General features: G+C 40.8%; 1 protein-coding gene across 1 annotated transcript in view; it reads left to right on the top strand.

Annotated features, from left to right (window-relative positions):
• The window catches only part of tjp1a (tight junction protein 1a), a 99961-nt gene that overhangs the window by 24661 nt on the left and 52762 nt on the right, over nt 1-22538 (top strand).

The raw sequence follows: 22538 nt of genomic DNA, 5'->3' as shown, positions 1-22538 counted from the left end.
TGCATAATACTTGGCAATGAGCCGTCTGGTCTAAATCAGAGCATTTTTTTTCCTACCTTGCAGACGTGATTGAAGTAAGACCAGAGGTGGGTTGCACTGGAGCTGTAGAGGCAGATGGTCAATGAAAGTTAGATGTGTCTTTGCTGTTGTATCATCGAAGAAAACAAAAACGTGCGGCACTCACGGCAGAGTTTTGGTTGAGTGGGAAATGAGCCGTGCAACTACAGCAGTGCTGTTGCCAAGGATAAAAATAGGGCTGAAAGATTTAAGGAAAAAAGATATATAAGTAGGCATATATTAATTCTTTTATTGACAGTAATGTGGTTTCCTTGTCCTTCCTTTTTATTAAACCCTTTTGACTGGTTTCAGAAGGGCTTAGGGTGGAAAAGGTGATGCTTGGTCTATTGGTTGTTTTTGCTAGTGTGAAATACTGAAATACAAAAGCACTTTTTCTTTGCTTGAATCAGAATTTTTGTAAATAAGACTGACACCAGTCTCAAGGGTAGAAGTTGTTTATATACCAGCAAACCCAACTTCAGCAACCTTACAAATGTTGCTGCTGTTTAGTTTTTAGTTTTCTGTTTTCTTTTATGTCCAAAGTGACGTATTTGTTTTGTAGTAATCCCTCTGCAAGAACTTGAGATGTCGCTAGTTTCCGGAAACTAGCGAGCTAACTTCCTGCTAACTTCTAACTCTTTTAAACTTCCTCTTTTACATTGATGCCTGGATGTTAAAATTTACTGTAACACCCACTGAACACTGAACATTTTAATGTAGAGTAAGGGATTTTAGTGTGGTTATATTAAATATAAGAGAAAGAGAGAACTTTAAGGCATTCTAAAGTGACCATCAAAACCATGAAAAAATGTTGCCGTAATTTGCGACACAATGAAACAAATGATAGCGTACTATGAAACGGTAGACGTTTTCATATCGTAACAAACTGTTTATCTGTCCTATAGGTAATATGTATAAATATTAGCAGCACTGGCATGAATATACATTAAAAAAGATTATAATTTTGTGTCACATCAAATTGAAAAAGAAAAAAACGTTGCTTCAGTTTCACAAACTTTTCACTTTTGTTCTGGCACAAGTCCTGCACTTCCTAATCTGTCAGCTAGCACTCAATTTGTAACATGCGCCGATGTGACTACTGCAGGAAGTATTTTAGGCATCAGTGTAGGGAAGCCAGAGTTGCTCTGAGACTCAGAGTCAAAGCGATGCTTCACAGTCTTGTCTTTAAAGACCACCCATCAGCAAAGATAGTCTTCAAACACAGCCTTGAGAAAACCTGTGATTTAAAGCAAGCCTTCCTTTCTTTATTTATTTGTTTTTATTTTTTCAAGCTTACGTTCTAACTGAAACATAATAAAAGTAAATCTCAATACTTTACATTTTGCATTAAATATATAGACGCTGCAGACTGCAGACTATCCATTTCATCTCACTTGCTCCTCGCTCCATGTATTAGAGCATGTTACACAAATACATTTTCTCCCGTTCGCTTGCCCTGCTGTGGACCTCTGCATGACGTCCATAAATGTAAATTCGTAGCATGAATAATAGATGGAAGAAATGATCCACGTCGTGTAGCGTTTTCTTTCTTTCAGTTGCAGCTATTTTTGCACATTTAAAAAATCAGTTCAGTGAGGACTACAGAGAGGAGAAGCTGAAAAAGCTGTGGTTAAACTGGGTGAAGCCATCTGAGATTTTAGTTATTATTTATTCAATGCAGACCAATAGTTCATCTATTTATCTTCTTATGCAAAATACCTGCCAATGTATATTTCAGTAGGGGAAAACACTGATTCCCTACAACGTTGTCAGTCCTTAGATAGATGTGTGTATGCATATGTGTTGGTGTAAACTGTGAAGTGTGACCTGATATGCAGAGACCTTGAGCTGAAAGTACACAGTGTTTTAGTGAAATCTGTGGGGCACAATGCCGCGTCTGCTGCACTGTAGCGTTTATTTATCACTTAGTCTGTCCAAATAAGAAAACAAGAATTGCAGATTTTTAAAAAAAAGGAAAAAAAGGTCATAAGGTAAAGTTAATAGTACTTGCAACACCTAGTAGCTTCTGGACTTTTTGAGTGCGGTGTTAATATCTGGCAGGAACATATCCTGTGGACAGTGAATAGCCTTTGATGAGTAGTTGGTGATGAGGTAGGCTTGCCTGCTTTCTGTCGGGATAATGGCAACAGACCAAAGATGGCAAACCCACAAACACAGACTGACAGACGGGTGTAAAAGAGAGATTACAAAACAGAGTCATAAATAAAAGGTTATGACACGAATGGCCGAGGGAGGGCTGAGCGAGTGGTTTGGCAGCGGGTGCAGCATGTACCTATTAGATGAATATATTTCCCCTGGACAGACAGAAGGCTCTGCAGACACCTTATAACTCATTCTCCTCGTCCCTTGTTTTCAAGGCACAGTGGCACAAAATTGCACATCACATAAAGTCGTTTATTTCACCAGTGCTGAAACAGTTTGCAGCCTTTGTGGTTATGAACGATGTGCTGTGCCTAAAGAGTGTGTGTGTGTGTGTGTGTGTGTGTGTGTGTGTGTGTGTGTGTGTGTGTGTGTGTGTGTGTGTGTGTGTGTGTGCATGGACTGAATATGGTATTACAGCAGCAACAGTGGTTATTTCTGAACAAATTATTAAATCTGCAGTAGCGCTAAGCTTCTGGGATCATCATCATCAGTGTGGGAAATTAACAACAAATAGGAGCCAATGCTGGTGGGTTTTGTAAGTTCCATGGCTCAGCCAGCAATGGACTATGAAAAAAATACATGTCATCAAAATACATGTAAAAACTAAATCATAAAATGAAACAGATATACCTGAAGTTCACCACCTTAATAGAGAGGGAGTATGTATGCATGTGTCCTGTTGCCAGGTCAAACTCTTAAAGTGGTCCCGTTTCTTGGCTGTACAGTGTTACTGCTGTTCTGCACAAAAGCAGTCCTGATGACATACACCAACACAATGAGATCGTTAGATGTGATGCAATCGTGAGAAATCTGCCACAAAAGTCAGCATGCAACATCTGTCAGAGACCGCAGCTCTACTCGTTCTTTGCCCGTCTCAAGTGGAAGCACAAACGCATTTCATGTTGACACTGGCACATAAATCCAAAAGCAGGTATGGAATGTATGATAGTGTAAACCAAAAACTGGCAACATGAAGTCAGATGTGTTTTGGCACATTATTATTATTTTCTTGTCATGAAGAATAAAATGAAAGAAGCTACATTTAAATAAAACACGAGAAAGTTAAACGTAATGGGGAATTTAATTTTATTTAATTTTGTTGCACAACAAATTGCATGTATGTATGGTGGCCCTGAGAGGCCAAACGGACTGCAACTTAAGAAAACACCAACAATAAGAAAAACGCTGCAAAAGCACACAATACACAACGGAAATAGGAAAAACGAAAACGGAAATAGAAGAAAACAGATTTCCAAAAGCACAAGGAAAGTGTTTCCTGGGAGACAATAACCCAACGGACCAGTTGCAGCACTTGTGGTAGCTACCTGGGTAATGTGCCACTAAAGTATCTATTGCTGTGTGATTCATTACTATTAATGAAGGCTACATTACAACCTGCTAGCTACAAACAAAATCATGTGCAGTTGTGATGTCCACCCTAATCTTACTCATTTTATATTAAGATTTTAAAAAGTAGTTGGTATTGCTTTGAGAACTGCACATGATTATTTGCAGCTAGCAGGTTGTTAGTGCTATCCATCAAGTCTAACAGTCTGCGGTCTACGAACCAACCTCAGCTAACACCAGCTAACAATGTTAGCTTGGTGACAAATAGCCTTTAGTAATAGTAACAGATCAGTACATTCATGTAGTTGTAAAAAGCATGACAATATATCAAGTAATCCAAAGTATTCAGAATATGTTACTCAGATTGAGTAACTTAACAGAATACATTACAAATTACATTTTGGACCATTTTGTATTCTGTAATCTGTAGTGGAATACACTTTAAAAGTAACCTTCTCAACACTGATTATATTGAAGTATATAAATAAAACTGATAAGACAAATAATGCTGTATGATTAATACTTTTTCTTTTGTTACTTACCAGGATTCTTGCTTGTGCTCCTTTTACTTGAATAAAGAGATCTTGATTGGCAAATGGGACATTCAGTGAAGCATTATCACTCCTCATTATTTGCATTTAGCTGCAGCACATCTATAGGCTGTAGCTTTCATGCTCCCTATGGCTTTCGTTTTGATTCCAGTGATTCATTAGCTTTTTAAAGACACAAAGCCCTCTGCATAATGACATGCTTTTTGCCTCTCGTGTTAGCTCGTGCTGCGGCCGCTGTGCATTAGTAATGTCAGGCAGGAAGGGCGTGCAGGATCAATGATGGTTCTATAGATATATGAAGCTATGATCTATGCCAGCCACAGCATGAAAGTGAGAAAGCTTTATATTTAACACAGGGTCATTTGGAATCATTCGCATTAAACTGGTTTAATCAATCACTCTCAGTTTGCAGGGTCAGTTGGATGGGACATCAGTGGTGATGTAGCTAAAGGAATTCCCGGCCTCATTCGATGAAGATACCGTTCGTGTTGGTACGTCTGGCAGTGTGCTGTCCTCCGTGCAATATTGATTGGTCGCATTAGGGAGTCTGCAGGTCAGCGTTTCTCTAATGGGGGCAGAAGAAGATGGAGGAGAACAGAAAGTACTGGATGAATAGATAGAATGAGGTAAGAAAGGAGGGGAAATTAAAGGCGATGAGACTGACAGGATGTCTGACTTAACGTGTAGCTGTACTGGTGTTGTTTTTCTCACGCGACCTCAAGCACAACCCCATCACCGCTCTGCCTCACAGTATTGATTAGATGTGCTATAGCTAGTTAAAGAGGACCTGTTGTTCTCGCCTTCATGGTCTTTGTTTACAGCATATTAATACAAATGTTTGCCCACCTTCACCCGGGCAACTGTCAATATTAAATAAATAACATCAGCGAGCACTGTACTGTGCTACTTAATGGCTCAGAAGAATTAATTTTATTGATCAGGTCTGACTGGCTGACATCACAGTGGCATCCATGTGAGATGTTTTTGGACAGCAAACTACTCGTGGTGCTTGTGATAAGCTTTAATTTTGTCCTAATTTACATGCTATTCACTTGCTTGTTACTTAACAGCCTCAGTGAGTGGCAGTGTTTCCTCAGTGACCTTCGGTAGCTCTGGTGTTTTTGTGTAACTTTAGATCTTGCTTTCACATCCATCCTTGTTTGAGTCTCTGGGCTGTTTTAGTAGCGCTGAAATGTCGTCTTCTGAATAATTTATTATTCTTAAAAGCAACACCTTGAAGCCCTGGGTAAAATTAAGCCAAATGGCATGACGGATTCCCCATTGTTTGTTTGTTTTTTGTTTTTTTAAATGTTTGGGTTGGTGATGTGTCCGCTGGAAGTAAACAACGGGTCCTGCATGAAACGTGTCGGATTATGAAAAGAGAAGATCGGGTTAATGTATGACTTCAACATTCATCCACGTGTCCACAGCAGCAGCAGCAGCAGCAGCCGCGTCTAATTAGATGGGATGGAGTCTCAGCAGCTCCGCTGTTTCCATGGTAACACAATTACTGTGCCCTGGGTGGGAGGTTAGGGTGATAATGCATGTAGGTTTACACAATGTCAGCAGACAGTTTTTTTTTTTGTTTGTTTGTTTATGTAAAGAGGAAATATTATATTATGTTTAGCTTCTCAGATTTATTTTTCTGTTTGTGTGGGTAGAAGAAGGAAACGCTCACACAGTAATGGCGAACATAAAAATTAATATTTACCATCTGATGTCGAGGCTTCGTATATGATGTTGTTCATGAGTGTTAAGAGCTTCGAATATTTCATTGATTTGATATAACTAATGTGATGGTCTTCAGTCTGTTCTTTGTTTGTAGAGAGATCCAAAGGAAAAGAAGAACTGATTGTAGAATTATGTTATGTGCTGTAAGATATTTGAAAAGCAAAAAAGCTACTTTATGCACAGGCTACTCCTGTTAATGCAGTCGAATCACTCACAAATAAAACAGTTCCCTTGATGAAATACGCAGAGAAAATTCTATTCAATTTAAAGCTGGCAGAAAAAGATGCAGACACTCGAAGGCATGGAAGTGGGAAAAACAGACAAGTGCTTCAAGGAAGTTGCAGGATCAACCGACCAGAAGTCCGACCAAGTCAATCGGAACTCAGAGGGCAATGTTGATCCAAGAAAACAGATGAAAGCCATAACCCTGGGAACAATGGTCCATAGTCTGATTATTGTGTCATGCCCCTGTGGTATCATCAATAACCAATAGCATCACCACTAGAAGATGAATGGTGCACCCGTTATGGTGGGACTATCCACCCTCCATAATGCACGATGACTCTTTACCTCCAGGTAAAGTGGAGAAATGGGGGGGGGGGGGGGGGGGGGGGGGGGGGGGGGGTGGGTGATGTTGCAGTGGAGAAGCCTCCACCTCTAAGGCAAGAAATCCTGAAAGTCTGAAGAAACCCATACAATTATCTCCAAAGAGGAAGTTAGAAAGGATGCAACTTTCCAAAATGCTTCCACAGTTAAAAAACAAAAAACAAACAAAGAAAAAATAAAACAAACAAAGTTTGGACATTAAAATTCATATTAAAGAAAAACTAAAAAGTAAACCTAATTCTCCAGCATTGATGGGATAGCACCATGAAAATATTCTGTACACACCTAGCAGTGACATGCTATTCTTGTACACACAATTTACACATGCCTACTGTTTTTAAATTATGGTCAGCATGTGGCCCAAAAAACAGCAAATTACTTATTACTAAGTAGACAGATATCAGCTGAACAGCCAGAACAGCATTACATTTTTAACATTTGCCAACTCTTTACTTCTCACCTTGGAAGTGCACAGTTCATAGTTTGTTTGTACTGCTTTCTACTGTGCACAATATGGTCTCTCCTTCCTGGGCCCTGCACTGCGCCCTCACCGCACACAGCCCAGTTTTTTACTGAAATACCTGAGACATGAAGAAAATAAAAAACTGAGGACACACCTCCTGAAATGCAGTCACACTCCAATTTAAAAATGAACCCAGCTGTCAGAAATACCCTCCGATTGGATCAGTGTAGCCACTCCACACACACGCGCTTATATGAAGATGCAACGTGAAACTTTAGAATGTTTTTTTTAGAATGGTTCTTATAAAAAAAAAAGTTTTTAAAATCTCTGACAGGACGTACGCAGCACGATTTGCTGGGTAACTTAGCACATGTACAAAGACTGATGAAAGACCACAGAATGAACACACACAAAGGAGAGCAGCCTAAAAAGAGAAAGGTGAATACAATCAGCATCACTGAAGACACATGAGAATGACTGTCAAAGTAAAACAGGAAGTGGCAAAAGGATTCAAAAAGGACAAAGTACAGAGGACACAAGGAACGGGAGAACACTAGTAAGAAATACACACACAGAACAATGACCATAAATATCCGCCCTCATTTGTAAACTTTAAAATTGCATTTAGTTTGCCTTGCTTTTCTTCAGAGTTGATTATGAAAAAGAAGGTTGCATATAGTAATATAAAGATTATGTATTAGAATTTCCTAATATCACTTGTAACCATGTTTATTTATCCTCAGCAGCTTGTAAAAGCAGCATTGTTCTGCTCAGTATCTAAGATGTGTAATTAATGACGCCATTTGACCTTAGAACTGAAGAAGCTTCTCGGATGAGAGGTGAAACGTCTTCAAGCAACTTAAAGAAGTCCAGACGCTTTTCTTTGCAAGCTCCTTTGACTACAATGACCTGGATGACTGAGAACCTTCACAGACATAATGACGCCAGTGTAATCATATACCTGAAAAATAATTCTACTTTTTCGACTCATGATCAGACTTAGGGATGTTTGTTTTTACATATAAAAAGTCTCAGAAGTCAGTAAGGAATTAAATTAAAAGACGAAAAGTAGAATTTATTTTTGACTTCTTTTTTGACTTTTTTTTTTTTTTTGTTGGTTTACCTAAAAATTAATTGAAACAAAAAAAAACAAGACTGAATTTGCAAACCAATTGTATTGTCTAGGCATTTTATGCAGATTGCAAATCTTGAAATATGAGTATTTATTATCTTCATAAACCCCTGGCTAATCTGATGTGTGCTGTAATATTAGTTAAAGCGAAGATCGCGTGTCTTTTGTCCCTTTTTATCATCTTTCTATGTTACGCTCTTTCATCAATGTCAGCCTCTCCGATGCTGCTGTACACCGAAAGATCTCTCTAACCTTTCCTACCGTGCAGGCACCTTCAGGGGCTCTCATTACACGTTTGACTTTTATTTTCCCTCTCAACTAAATCGACCACCAGAAATGTGAAACTTTGTCAAGTGAGACACCTCCGGGGGAAGTCACGATGGCAGCCTGCACCCTGGCTCTGTGGCATCTGTCTGCAGAGAGGACTAAATCGACTGAGTCGAACAAACAGAGGACGGGAAAAACAAGGAGAAATGAACGGGTTAATCAGATCTGATGGATGGAAGGAGATACTATGTGTGTGTCTTTCTGCTTGTCACTGTATCCGTGTGCCTCAGGAGGACTGTTTGCTTGGGGACAAAGGGGCTCTCAGGATGGATTCGTCAGAAGCCGGGGGCTGTGCTGTGCATCATTAGGATCAAGGATGCTATTTCAGGATGCTACCTGCTGAGGGATGTACTCTGCTCACAGTTTTGATGGCCCCCTCCGCTCAAGTCCATTAAACAGGGCAGAGATGGCCTCTGCGGCTGCTGAGTAACCGTGATAGCGCCTGTTTTCACAAGCTGACCACCTATTTTAGGTCTGATATTTATATGTTTAATGCTTTCATTTTGTGAATGATTCTGGTCTTCTTCTATATTTAAGCTCCTCACTAATATACAATCTAACTCCATCACTGGCGAGTGTTTAATTTCATCCCTATGTAAGATGCTTGTCCTTAAGGCATGACCTTTTGTGGGGTTGCATAACTGCCTCCACTTTAGGTGGGGTTATAAAAGCCATGCAGAGAGTCTTCTGCTGCTTTCCTAAAAATTAAAACAAGTACAGGTGAAAGTTCTTATGATACTGAGTTTGCGGGGCTGTGAAGATCTTTAAACAGTCACTTTGTACGTACTCAGCTTTTTTGGAATTTAAGTTTTTAAGTTTAAGACTTAATTAAAGGTTTAGGTGAAGAGCAAGCAGCTACTCTTTATGGTGGTATTGTTGTTAGGCACCTCACCGGGATATGAATATGCCTGTGTGTGTGTCTGTGTGTGTCTGTGTGCACGTCTGTTTAGTTGAGGAAGATGAATCAGCATTGTTTGCTGACTGACTGGTGCAGCACGGGGATGCAGAGTGACCTTGGTGGCCTTTGGGGTTAAAAGTCATGTCTAGTATGACATGTTGTTTACATTTTGTTTTTGTTTTTTTCATTTTTTCCACAAGATGTGCGATTAAGTAAACTGAAAGGAATAAAATGTGATAGACTGGCAACCCTTCCGGGCTGTTCCCCACCTTTTCTCCAGGATCCAGCCCCCCTTCAACTCTTAATTGGATAAGTGATTATTATTATTTATTTATTTTTTACAATTAAGATGTGGTAACACTTAAATTTTTGTTTTTAGCACTTTGTTTCTATTTGATTAATCTTATTTTAAAAATATAGAGACTGTAGGGTGGTATCCTCTCCTTCCTCCTGTTGTCATAAGTGGCTTGTTTAGTGTGGGCTGTAACAAGTTACTCTTTCTCCGACATTACTGTTCTGTAATTCACCTGTGTGGCCACTAAAAGTGCTTTTGCTGCACCAAAAGAATTAAAAAGGCTCCGAAGCTCATCCTCCCCCCCCCCCCCCCCCCCCCCCCCCCCAATCAACACGTCTGGAAAACAGTGAGGGCTTTAATCCTGCAGAGGGCAGAGTTTCACTACGAACCACCTTAACCCTGCTGCTGAGGGGACTACTGACCTCCTCAGCAGTGGTCTCCATTTTAAAGGACAGCATGATATACCCATAAGTGGATATATGTCATGTGCTGCACACCAGTTTTAACTCTTACATAGATAATTATATCTCTACCATATTTTTGAAATTCAGTTTGTGATGAATTGAAAAACAAAGATCAAGACGTCAGAAAAGCAAGTCATCAGCTTTCATGTTAGTCTAAAGACAATTAGAATCGAACAGCCTGCTTTACTGACATATGAACAGACATAATGAGAGTCTCCGCAGTGAATTTCTACTATCTCCAAATTCAACCGCACTAATATTACATTGGATGAATATGTACAGGGTGGGCCATTTATATGGATACACCGTAATAACATGGGAATGGTTGGTGATATTAAAGTCCTGTTTGTGGCACATTAGTATATGTGAGGGGCCAAACTCCTCAAGATGGGTGGTGCCCATGGTGGCCATTTAGAAGTTGCCCATCTTGGATACAACTTTTGTTTTTTCAATAGGAAGAGGGCCATGTGACACATCAAACTTATTGGTAATGTCACAAGAAAAACAATGGTGTGCTTGGTTTCAACGTAACTTTATTCTTTCATGAGTTATTTACAAGTTTCTGACCACTTATAAAATGTGTTCAATGTGCTGCCCATTGTGTTGGATTGTCAATGAAACCCTCTTCTCCCACTCTTCCCACACTGATAGCAACACCACAGGAGAAATGCCAGCACAGGCATCCAGTGTCCGTAGTTTCAGGTGCTGCACATATCGTATCTTCACACCATAGACAATTGCCTTCAGATGACCCCAAAGATGAAAGTCTAAGGGGGTCAGATCGGGAGACCTTGGGGGGCATTCAACTGGTCCATGACCTGAGGTTACCATAATGAAGAATGGACAAAGAGAAACTTGTAAATAACTCATGAAAGAATAAAGTTACGTTGAAACCAAGCACACCATTGTTTTTCTTGTGACATTACCAATAAGTTTGATGTGTCACATGACCCTCTTCCTATTGAAAAAACAAAGGTTGTATCCAAGATGGCCGACTTCTAAATGGCTACCATGGTCACCACCCATCTTGAGGAGTTTGCCCCCTCACATATACTAATGTGCCACAAACAGGACTTTAATATCACCAACCATTCCCATGTTATTACGGTGTATCCATATAAATGGCCCACCCTGTATATTTAATTTGCAATAAACTTCAGGCCTGTAGCTATTGTGCATCCCTCTGTGACTTCATGGGTTAGCCTTCAAAGCAGATGCCAGAAAACTTGATTAACTGAAATCGACATATCAGAAAAACCTACTGAGGATCGCGCTGCCAAGCAGAGAGAGAGAGATCTGTGTACCAACGGAGAAACAGAGGGGCACGGGCACAGATTCATCTGCAGATTAACCACATGCTTCTTGCTAAACATGCTATCTAGTAGTATTTGAAAAATGAACTCAGAATCTGACTTTAGCATGAATATAATCAGCATTACATCTGTACTGAAGAGGAAGAATGTGTGAACAGTGAAATATAAAAGTTCTGACGTTCTATTCTTGTTCTCGTTCATGAATGTGTAAGGGGCGACGTGAACTCCCTAGCCAGGCTGGTCACATTTATGAGGTGGTGTCAAGCCTTAGCTGGAGATATTTTATTAAAAATAAGAGAGGGGGCGGAAGGGAGAGCAGGAAGGGATGACTGATCAGTCAGCTGACAGGGATTTTATCATCCATGGGTCAGCGCCTTCACTTGAAGCCTGCCATGGAGTATTCTCTAGCTTTCTTTTGAACATTGAATGCAGTGTGCCTGGTGCCACTGGTAGCCTTGAAGTTCAGCTGGACTGTGCACAGTTTCAGAAACTCTGCATGGTCAGAGGAGCAGTGTTTAAAGAGGCACCCTCAAACAGTATATATATCTCTGGTTCCTGTTCAGTGGACGCTCCCTCTGAGCCTCAGTGATGTTGCCAGTGGATTAGCTGTGCTCATATCCCTGTATCCTTTGTTATATCGTCTGCTTGTTTTCTTTTAATAAAGCTTGCTAGCCTCCTTAGTCCCAGTGGAGGCTGGCAGACTGACAGGCATACGAGACACCGAGCAGGTGGACAGGAATAACAGGTAGGGAGGGTGTGATGGTGACAAACTGGGCGGAGGGGGAGAGGTGTTGCACGGGTGCTAGAAAAGGTCACAGCACCACAAACCCCTCTGTTTGTTTGGCGCAGTCACAGTTAGCGTCACACCCTGCGATGTTGTCGCTTTTGATTGTGTCTTCTTCTGTGACGAGCTACGTTCTTGTCAGTCGGAGTTGGAGCCAGATTTGCTTTCATGCATATGGGCACTTTTACAGTCACAGGCTTTGGCACGAGCAAACCTGCTCGGAAGGGGGAGCATCACTTACCTTTGACACCCCCTCCCGTCAGTAGCAAATCAAAAGGACATGCTCTTGAAGATAAAGAGAAACTCGACAAGAGTTTTAGGCTGTGAAGAAATTTTGATCAGTAATCGTCCCAGTCTGATGACTAACAGCCTGCACCGGTTACAAATTTAGCATGCAACATGAAATGTTGTTGCTCATTTGATTCTCCGGTGGAGGCAGATGGATGTATTGGTGACCCCTCATCCCCCCATCCCCCATCGACTGGACAAGCTCCACCTTCCTGCAACGGCAACTTAGTCATCATAGCCGCTGATGGTTTGTCCCTAATGGTGATCCATAAATAAAGGAGCAACCAATGAAGAGAATTGATTTCCACAAGCATGGAGGAGATTTATGCTCTGACTTGGACTCCTCTTCGCAGCTGTATATCACTCCTCCTGAGATGTTTTGCCCTTCATCTTTTTTTTCTTTCCTGTCTCTGACTTTAACATCCAAAACAGAGAGCTCCCTCTCTCTCCCTTTTTTTAGACAATAACATTTGCCAAATGTCTTTCTCTTGTGCCTTTGATCTTTTTTCGCTTTCGACTCTATTTTATTAGTCCACATGCTCTTTTCACCTGGCCTGTAGCAGTTGGGTTTTTCTCCCTGCTCTGCGTCTGTCTGTTGTTTTCTTGTTTTCTCATTCGCTCACACGCAGACAGATATGCACGCACACACACCTTCACCGTGTAAAAATTGGCCAGACTCTAACACACCAGCCCCTGACTTTTCTGGAATTTGCTCATTTTGCTGATTTTTCTGTTTGACTCACTCAGGTTAAGGATCTGAAAGTGGACGTTTTAACTTCAGCATATGCAATAGCAGTGCCGTATATCAATAAAAAGATGTTCGGGGGAGGGGGGGGGGAAGTAGTTTAATTTTATTAAACTGATTAATAAAATGTCATAATTTGCTGGTTCTTCAGCATTTTATTGACCTGATCTGTTGGGTCTGCATGCTTTAAAGGATCATACAGTTTCCTGTAATCCAGCCCTCTGATTCACCTACATAGTTAATCCACCAACGTAGCTACATATGCATTGGTTTGCTCCAGATTTGCATGTAGCAGATGTTCTCTGTGCTTCTGTGTGTTTGTGTGCATGCTTTTATGCTGGTCCATCCTGCCGTGGACATCCAGGTGCTTCTAACACCAGGAGCCATAACAGACCTGAGTTTATTAATGTTGTTCATTTCCTCTCGTCTGTTCGCCTCTGGCTGCCTCGCTGCTCGACTCTCCAGTCCAACATTCCACACACTCCACTGGAATTAAGGGAGAGGCCTGCGGCGAGGCAGGGAACGAGCTCAGGAATGTCTCTGTTATCACAGGGAGAGATGATGGAGGGAGGAAGGGAACAGGAGGTCAGGCTTGAGGGCCTCAGCGTTGTTAGACTGATTTCAGTCAGGACCGCTGGAGTCGTAGGAGTTCCCAGCATCAAATCTTTGTGCACTACACACAGCTCTGCCCATAGGCTCATATTACCACAGAGGTGCGGGCCTCTGGCCCAATCAGAACACATAGGAATCTAATTTTAGAGCTGCGGCTTTTTAAATCAATATCTCCAGTCCTATCAGTGGCAGTGTCATGTAGATTATCTCACGGCTTTCATAGATGTCACACCAGGTTGGCTCTGCTCTCAGTCCACAGCGTGCGCTGTTGAGGATCACCCCACATTCACTCACGCAGGCAAATGCACTGGCTCGCAAACTGCACGTGCATACGGAGGGGCACATACGCGGGCAAAAGCATCCCTCTGGGTTAACCGTAGCTGGAGTCAGAGCGTGTGCAGACATATGCACATGTGTGTGGTGAGTGAACGTGAGAAACAAATTGATATGGTGTGACGAGGACAGATTAAAATCAAATGCCATATTTTGGGAGGTTAGGCAGAGGCATCATGTTTTGCATGTGAGTGTGTGATTAATTCAAGCGTTTGGTCTTCTGGAGAAAGAGGATCAGAGTGCAATTTTGAAGGTAAATGTTTCAGTGCTACACGACATAAGGATATTTTCTCGTTTAACACTATATTTTGAACAAGAAATACAAAAAGGCGTGCAGTATAGTTTTAATGGGAGTGTTATTTTGTTGGTATTTTGTGCTCTGACTGATTTCAGTCATCTTTTCAGTCTCTGTTGTGGGCTTTGGTGATGGTCGTAAATTAGAAATGAAGAGAAAGAAATAAAAGAAATACAGAGCTTTTGAGCATTAATGACAGTGACATCAGAAATTCCGGGTTAAACCAAAGTGTTTTCTGAGAGGTTCATAACAAAGCGAGAGCAGAAATGACGGTGGAGCACAGCAAGAAAATTTATGGATGTAATATTAAAATGTTTAGTTTTTTTTGTTTTTGACCAGCGAGGAGGCGTCGGTTTGCTTGGAACACAGAACAAGAAGATCTTGTTTCAAACATCTTGCCTTGGTTTCCTGTAAATACTCTAGATTCCCTCTACCCCAAATCCATGCATATTAGGTGTAATATTACAGTGTAACAATTCCCTTCTGGTCTCTGCAGAGGAGTTGAAACCTGGGTTCTGCTCCTATAGTTTATATGTAAATGCAGAGGGCACATTTCTCCATGGGAAAAAAAAAAGTTAGTAATGTTTACAGTGATGGTTTCATATTGAGCTTTAGCTGCTCTTCAGTTTTTCTCCTTTGTCATGTGAGATAAATTATTTATCACTTTTTCCTTACAGGCAGTTCAGTCCTTTAAACAGTTCACTGTGTCAGTGTGAGCTTTCAGTGAATGGATTTCTGTGTGAAATCCACTCAATCTTAGGCATGCATAATGCTGAATAGTCTACCTATTAAAAATGATTGTTTTCATCCTTTTACTAGTTCTACTATTATAGATTTAAGACTAGGCTTACCATGCAACAAATCAGAGTTACATTAAATTCAAGTTAAATTCATTTGATGAATAAAGCTGAATGGAAGAGATGTTTCCTTTAAGTATTTAAAAAGTCAAGCTGTTTTTACAGTTTAACATTTATATATCTAAGCAAAGGTTAACTGCTGTGATCCAGATGCTTTCTGGTAGAAAATCCTGTTGTCCTGTAATGTGTCATGCAATCTGACCTTCCCACAGGACTGCTGCCCCTGCACATTACACACTGACTAACAGCATGACAACAGAACTAATCACAGCCTAGTAGCTGTGGTCTGCATAATGTTCCCTCGCACTCGCACTCGCACACACACACACACACACACACACACACACACACGTAGCACCTATTAGACTAGTTTTTAAATCCTTCGTCATTTTAAAATTATTCTCTTTTCTCCACTGGTGTATTTAAAGTGTCGTCTCTCTCACAGTAGAGAGATGCGATATGAATTTTGATTTTTTAATGAATTTTGATTTAGAGAATGTCTTCAAAATTCATTGAATTATGAGCTGAACTCTAATTTCTTTTTATTTTGTTTCCAAGGAGCCAGACTTCCTTTTCATTTTTTAAAGCGGTCTTGAGCAAAAGTTCTCCAGGGTTTCTGAAGGACTTTCAAAGTTTCCTTTGGACATTGGTTGCGTTATTCCAAGCAGTTCTTGTACTGAACCATGTTTTTGTTTTTTTTTGGTTTTTTGTTTTGTTTTTTTTGTTTTGTTTTTTTTTTTTTGGGGGGGGGGGGGGGGTTAAAAAGCCTCCACTTAGCTTGTTGTGCAGTGTGGACAAGTGGAGATTAGAAGAAGTGACAGCCCTAAAAAAAACTATGTACAACAGATAAACAGTATCTGAAAGTCATGTCCTTAAGAGACAGGGAAAAAAATCCGGCAAAGATCTGGCACAGGACCTCAGAGATGCATCTGGACCCTCAGTTGATCCATATGCTGTTCACTGAAGCCTCATCAGAAATGGTCTCGGGGAAGGGATGGCATCCCAGGTTCAGGCTGCATTTTAGCCAGGGGTGTTTGGGATCTTTTCAAAATTCATGGAATTATGGACTCAAAAATGTTTGGTCACATTTTGATCCACTATACTATACTATACTATACTATACTATACTATACTATACTATACTATACTATACTATATTTGTTTGAGGATGACAATGATCCCAAACACACTGTATTAATATAGTAAAAGCATACCTGGTTAGAAAAAACCCACAATGGAGCACAAAGAGAAGCTTTGCATGTCCTTCAAGAAGCCTGGAGAACTATTCCTGAAGACTGCTTAAAGGATTTACAAGAAAGTTTGCCTAAGAAAGCTCATGCTGTGTAGAAGGTGGTCGTAGCAAATATTGACTTTCAAGAGTGGTAGAATTGCTGTTTATTTGCACTTATTTCAATAAATTGTGCCACCTGTTTCTCATTTTCCTAGTGCAATATAATGGGGTTGGCTCAAGACTTAATATAATGTGTAATAGGCAGGTCATTACAATACTATCTTTCAGATTTGTAAAACCTGTCAGATCTATGAAAGCAAAACTCAGCTGGTTTGTCTGCTCGGTAAAGTGAGGCTGTGGTGTTTTGTAGGTGTATTTTTTTTTTTTTACTCAGTAATCCCCGGTGTTGTTATCCTGGCAGTGCTGCTTCCATATGCTGTTTACTGTACATGTCACATGGTTAGGCCAGTGGCACTAGTTCAGCTGAGGGAGGCCCCAGGTGATAAAGAGCTGTAAGCAAACAGAGGCAGATAACAACTCTACGCAAGCCTACATTCCCTGTTGGCGGTGCAGCAAACGCAACAACAATGTACACACGCCGCCATTTTTAAAAAATTTCTTTCTTCTATTTTAGAATGTGGCACAAAAAAAAATGTATTATATTCCAAAATTCTCTCATGTGACTCTTAAAAAAGGGTAAGTTCATTTTGTGCATTTTGAGAGTTTAAGGGGATCATACAACATTAGAAACAATGGGCTTCATTCACACAAATCTGTGCTTAGACCACACCGACAAATGAGTCACGCACAAATCTGGGATGTTATGTGAAAAAGTGCTCCAGAGAATCTTAAAACAGTTAAACACCCCCCAATAATAATAAAAACAAGAATAAGAATAGGTTCATTATTTTCCAGTTTTCCAAGACATCAGCATAAACAAAATTAAGTAAAACTCAAAAATTTGTGTTTTTCCTAGTCCAATAAAAGCTTTGGTATCATTTATGATGTCACGGTGTGTGTGCCAGGACAATCACTGTACTGCAACCCAAATGCAGTTATTGTAACACTTTGGAAACGTGTTCATTTTGTGGCTTCCTCCTCGGACATTTGGATTGTTTCGCGTTCTTCAGCTGTAAAGTTATCATGCTTTTTTGCTTTTAGCTGCCAGGCTTCTCTTGTACCACAGCTTCTCCACTTTCACCCCTCAAGCTTGTGGTAAATGCTCTAAAAATGGAGAAATGTGGGCCTGGCAGTATGCAGATTGAAAAGCACAAGCCTATCGATTTAGAAATGATTCAGATTCACTAACAGATTCATTCACCTACAGTTGGTGATCAGGGAAAAAATAGCTGGCGTGCACATTTTTATGAGGGCTAATGTATTCCCAGCTCATGCCACTGGTATGCTTCAATAGCTCAGTCATTTTAGAATTGTGGGCCACTGCTAATTAGTTACAAAATTTACTAAAAATATAATCAGAGCTTTATTTTTATTGTAAAGGATTAATAAAATTGTGTGTGAACATTTTTCTGCTTCTGAAGGGGCGATATTTGAGGGAAAAACCAGAACGCTCCAGGTTGAGCTTGCACACTTTCACCTCTTAGACTATGACAGTTTCCACAGGCGTCATATGGATTGCAGGACACATCAAATGGTTCAGAACCACTAAGTTTGCTGTTACACTCCTGTTGTTTACAAAAATGTACATATCTGCTTTCCAGGTTGGCATCCATCCACGTGTCACTACAGACTTTAAAATCAAATATATGCAAATGCTCTGTTTGCCCGGTGGATCCGGATGTGTGCGTTCAGTGAGCTCACAGGAACTGGCTATATACTGGAGGATAGGATATTGTAAATCCCTGCCCGCCACCCAACTCAGTCCTGACCCAGCTCAGGCCCCACAGCGTCCATCATCAGAAAGGTGGCTTAGAACAGCTTTTTTTGGTCAGCCCCCTTTGTGCTGAGTTCATCAGGCTCGTCCTCTAAACAGAGAGCTAGGGCCATTGCCTTGTGGCTCTTTCTTTCTTTTCAGGCAACAAATGTGCTAAAACAGCACTCCATAATCACTTGGCATTAGGGGCTGTTGTGTTGAGCATTAGAGGTTAGAATTGACCAGTGGGACGTTATAAAAATGAGTCTGACAAGGGAACACCAAAGCTGATGAGTCTGGATCCTGGCACTGGACGGCTAGAGGATTAGTCAGCTAACACACTGGCTGGAGCTTCTGCAGGGTCGGGTCCCATCGCATCTCATCACCACCAGGCTAGAAGCGGCCCCTGTGGCTGCCGTGTCTCCATCCGCCTCTCTGGCTGGCGTGCTAGCTTTGGTACCCATCCTCCACCGCTCTCCGTCCTCCGTTGGACCATGGTGTCTTCTTGTAGCACGGTCCTTTCACTGGAGGAGCGGTATGATGTCATAAGCTTAGGATGGGAAGGGTTAAGTGGCAGTGGAGGGGCATGATTCAGTTGAGTTCAGAGAGATTTTGGTTATCACAGGTCAGAACACTTATCAAACACACACAGACTATATTTAGTCATCTTCAAGTCCAGCTGAATGCCCTTTGTCTCTGCTGAGACTCTCGCTGAAGTGATGTGTGTCGATAAGGAGAGCGAATACACAGCAAGCTGCTCAGTTCGCTTCTCATTCTCCTAATCTACCGTATCACATTCGCCTTTGACAACGCTTAATCGATGCTAAAAAAAAGGAGCACAAACATTATTTTTTGCAAATGGAACTCAGATTTGATGTTCCCCTCGGTATTATCTGCCAGTCACAAGGAGGAACGCATTTACCTCGTTATCAGTGAACCATTAAATCACATTTACCGTGCAGCAACTAACCACTTATTTTGCTTTTGAAGTTAATTCAATGTTTTGGTTTTTTTTACTGAATTACAGCCGCTTTTGTCCGACAGGCACATCTCAGCCTCTCCTGCCTGTGCCTGTTTCTCTGGAAGCTCCTGCTGTTACCGCTTCTTTGCCCAGTGTGAGCAGCTTCATACTGCTGGAATGTAACAGTAACAGGCAGTACCATGGGAAGAGTCACCGACTGGCGGTGAGCTGCACGCCCTTTATTCAGGCCATTGCCGAGCTCACTGGACTTGAGACATTTCCTCATTCATCTTCATTTTTTTTTTCGCACTGTTGTGTAGCTTGGCCCAATCTTTGCTTGTGTTACCCCACCCACTGTTCTCTACTCATCAGCTCTCACTACTTTCCCTCTTTCTGCAATAAACTTAGTCTTCACTTTTAATTTCTTTATTTTCCTGTTACTTTTTCCTGTTTTAGCTTTCCTCTGCTCTTTTTCACTTCATAGTCCTCCTAACAAATTATTTTTTCTCTCCTTTCAGTGTCTCGCCTTTCCTTTATCAGTTTCCTTCCTCTAGAACATGGGATCTCCTCATGATTTTGTCCTGTCAGCATAATAAAGGAAGACTTTTTCTTTTTTTTCAATGTACAAATGCTTTACTGACATAATTAGCTGGAAATCAAACTATACTGTAGTGGTCACACCTCCTAGTATGAGGTCAGACCTGCTATTGGCTTCAGAGCTTGTCTTACAGTAACTCTTCATGGTATTGACTCAATAAGTCGCTGAATTTTCTTCCATATTGACATGACAGATGGAAGCATCACACAGTTGCTGGCGATTTGTTAGCTGCACATCCATGATGTGAATCTCCTGTTAGGGATCCATGCTTTCATGTTGTTTATGCCAAATTCTGACCCTTCCATCTAAACGTCACAGCAAAAATCAACACTCATCAGACCACGCAACCTTTTTCGACTCTTTTACTGCCTTATTTTGGCGAGCCTGTGTGAATTACACCCTCAGCTTTCTGCCCTTAGTGGCACCTGGTGTGGTCTTCTGTTGTTTCAGCCCATCTTCTTCAAGATTTGACTTGTGCATTCACCAATGCTCTTCTGCATACCCTGGTTGTAACTAGTGGGTATTTGAGTTACTGTTACCTTCCTATCAGCTCAAAGCAGTCTGGAACATTCCCCTCTAACCTCTGGCATAAACAAAGCATTTTTAGCCCAGAGGATTGCCACTTGCTGGATATTTTCGCTTTTTTAGACAATTCTCTGTAAACCCTAGAGATGGCTGGTTTGGATTTTCCCAGCAATTTCCGAAATTCTTCTGAAATGCTCATACCAGCCCATCTGGCACCAACAACCACATTCAAAATAACTTAAATCACCTTGCTCGCTTTGAACTTCAGCAGGTCGTCTTGACAATGTGTACATGTCTAAATGCATTGAGATGCTGGCATGTGATTGGCTAGTTTGATATTTTTTTTGTTGTATGTGATAATGAACTAAAGATTTGGAGGGGGGGTCATGGTTAGTCAGACAAAGCAAATGTTAAAGACTTATTGTTCTGTGAGAAAAAGAACTAGTCTCTTATCAGTTATGGCAGTTTCACATTGCTCAGAAAGAAAGTAATTATCAAATACTGATGTTTCTCTAACTCTGTATCTGTTCCTGTGATTAAAAGTGACAATTTCAGAACAGAGTGCTCTCATAGCAGCTTGTTCCTTTTTCTAGATACTGTATCTTTGTGAGGTAACTTTATATGGATGCAACATGTTGATCAGAACTTTGAGAAAAAACAACCCTGAATACAAACATGTTTGTGTTCAAGGTTGTAAGTTCCCTGTTGCCATTACAAACAGTGGTGTAACTTGCATGGCAGCATATAGAATTTCTTTTCTTTTGGTCAGCCAGAAAAGTTAAACAGTTAGATGGAGTGAGGGGATCCATTCAACTGTGTCTTATACACAAATACATAAACACATAGAGACAAACAGTGAAATGACACTAAATGCCTAAAACCTGGTCCTTAAAAGCCTTTATTTACTTCTTTGTTTTAAAAATACTCACTTACTGACTCGTTTTTATGTTTTCTAAAGCATCGGTATTGAGTTTCAAGTTTACATGAGCGACTGTTGGATAGCAGCAAAGTAAATCTTCTTTCTAACGGAGGTTAGTTGTGTTCACACAGCCTGAAATGTGCAGTTGCCCCCTCTGTTAGTCTTGTAAGTCTTCACTCTTCCTTGAAAATCAATTACATGCCACTTAGAGTATGTGTCAAATGGCATTTTGGTGCCTGCTGCCCGCTGTCAACACAGTAACTTGAGCTGCAGCTGTTGGACTTACCAAGACATAATCCTGACTCTCAGTTTAAGTGGGGCAGATTTGGAGGTCTTGTCTCCAAAGCTGCCTATTTATTAAGACGGAGATTCAACACATGCGTGGCCTCCGACATATGTTGACACGCTGACATTTGCACGTCACTGCCTTTTGGAGAGCAAGACATCCCTCGCTTGGCATCACTTCTGATCTGTAGCCAACGGTTACTGGCACGCTGAAAATGTTAGGAGAGTACTGCATTTTTCTTTAATTTGGCTGAATAGAAACACACTGGTTCTGACATAAAAGTGCAAAGTCAAAGTAGTGACGCTGGCTGCACAGTGTTGAAGTCATGCTCCTGTTTAGACAGGCAATGGAGCGGTTCAGATACATTATACATTCAAAGCAAACGCAGACCTTTTATGGCCACATGTAACAATTCTCAGCTGTTAGGTTTCAATACAGAAAATAATACATTTCTGAAAAAAACATAAAGTGAAGCTGACTTCAGGATGGAGAAGGTCACCAGGAAAGTAACCAGCTGTGTGTTGATGCCTGCTGACTGCAGACTCATATGATGACATATGATGTTCTGCCCTGCTTCACCTAAAATTGTTAGGATGAATTACAGATATATTGTAATAATATAGCTGTTGTATTGTTTCATATCCAGCTTGGTGGATTAATGCACGAGCAAAGGAAAAAATCTCATTATCCTAATACTTCTTGATTTGAATGTATTTCTATTTGTGTTGTGATTTATGATGATAAAGAAAATAAACTTTGCACAGTACACATTGTGTTTCTGGACTGTTATTATAGCCTGAGGTGAGCCTTTATTGGAATTGATGGCAGACAGTTTAACTGCTCCTTTTATTACACCCCTTAGCCCTGTGGTCTGTGGTGATATG

Source organism: Neolamprologus multifasciatus, chromosome 1 (assembly GCF_963576455.1).
Source record: "Neolamprologus multifasciatus chromosome 1, fNeoMul1.2, whole genome shotgun sequence".
NCBI lineage: Eukaryota > Metazoa > Chordata > Actinopteri > Cichliformes > Cichlidae > Neolamprologus > Neolamprologus multifasciatus.
The sequence above is the reverse complement of the archived record's forward strand: the minus strand, read 5'-3'. Positions and strand labels throughout refer to the sequence as shown.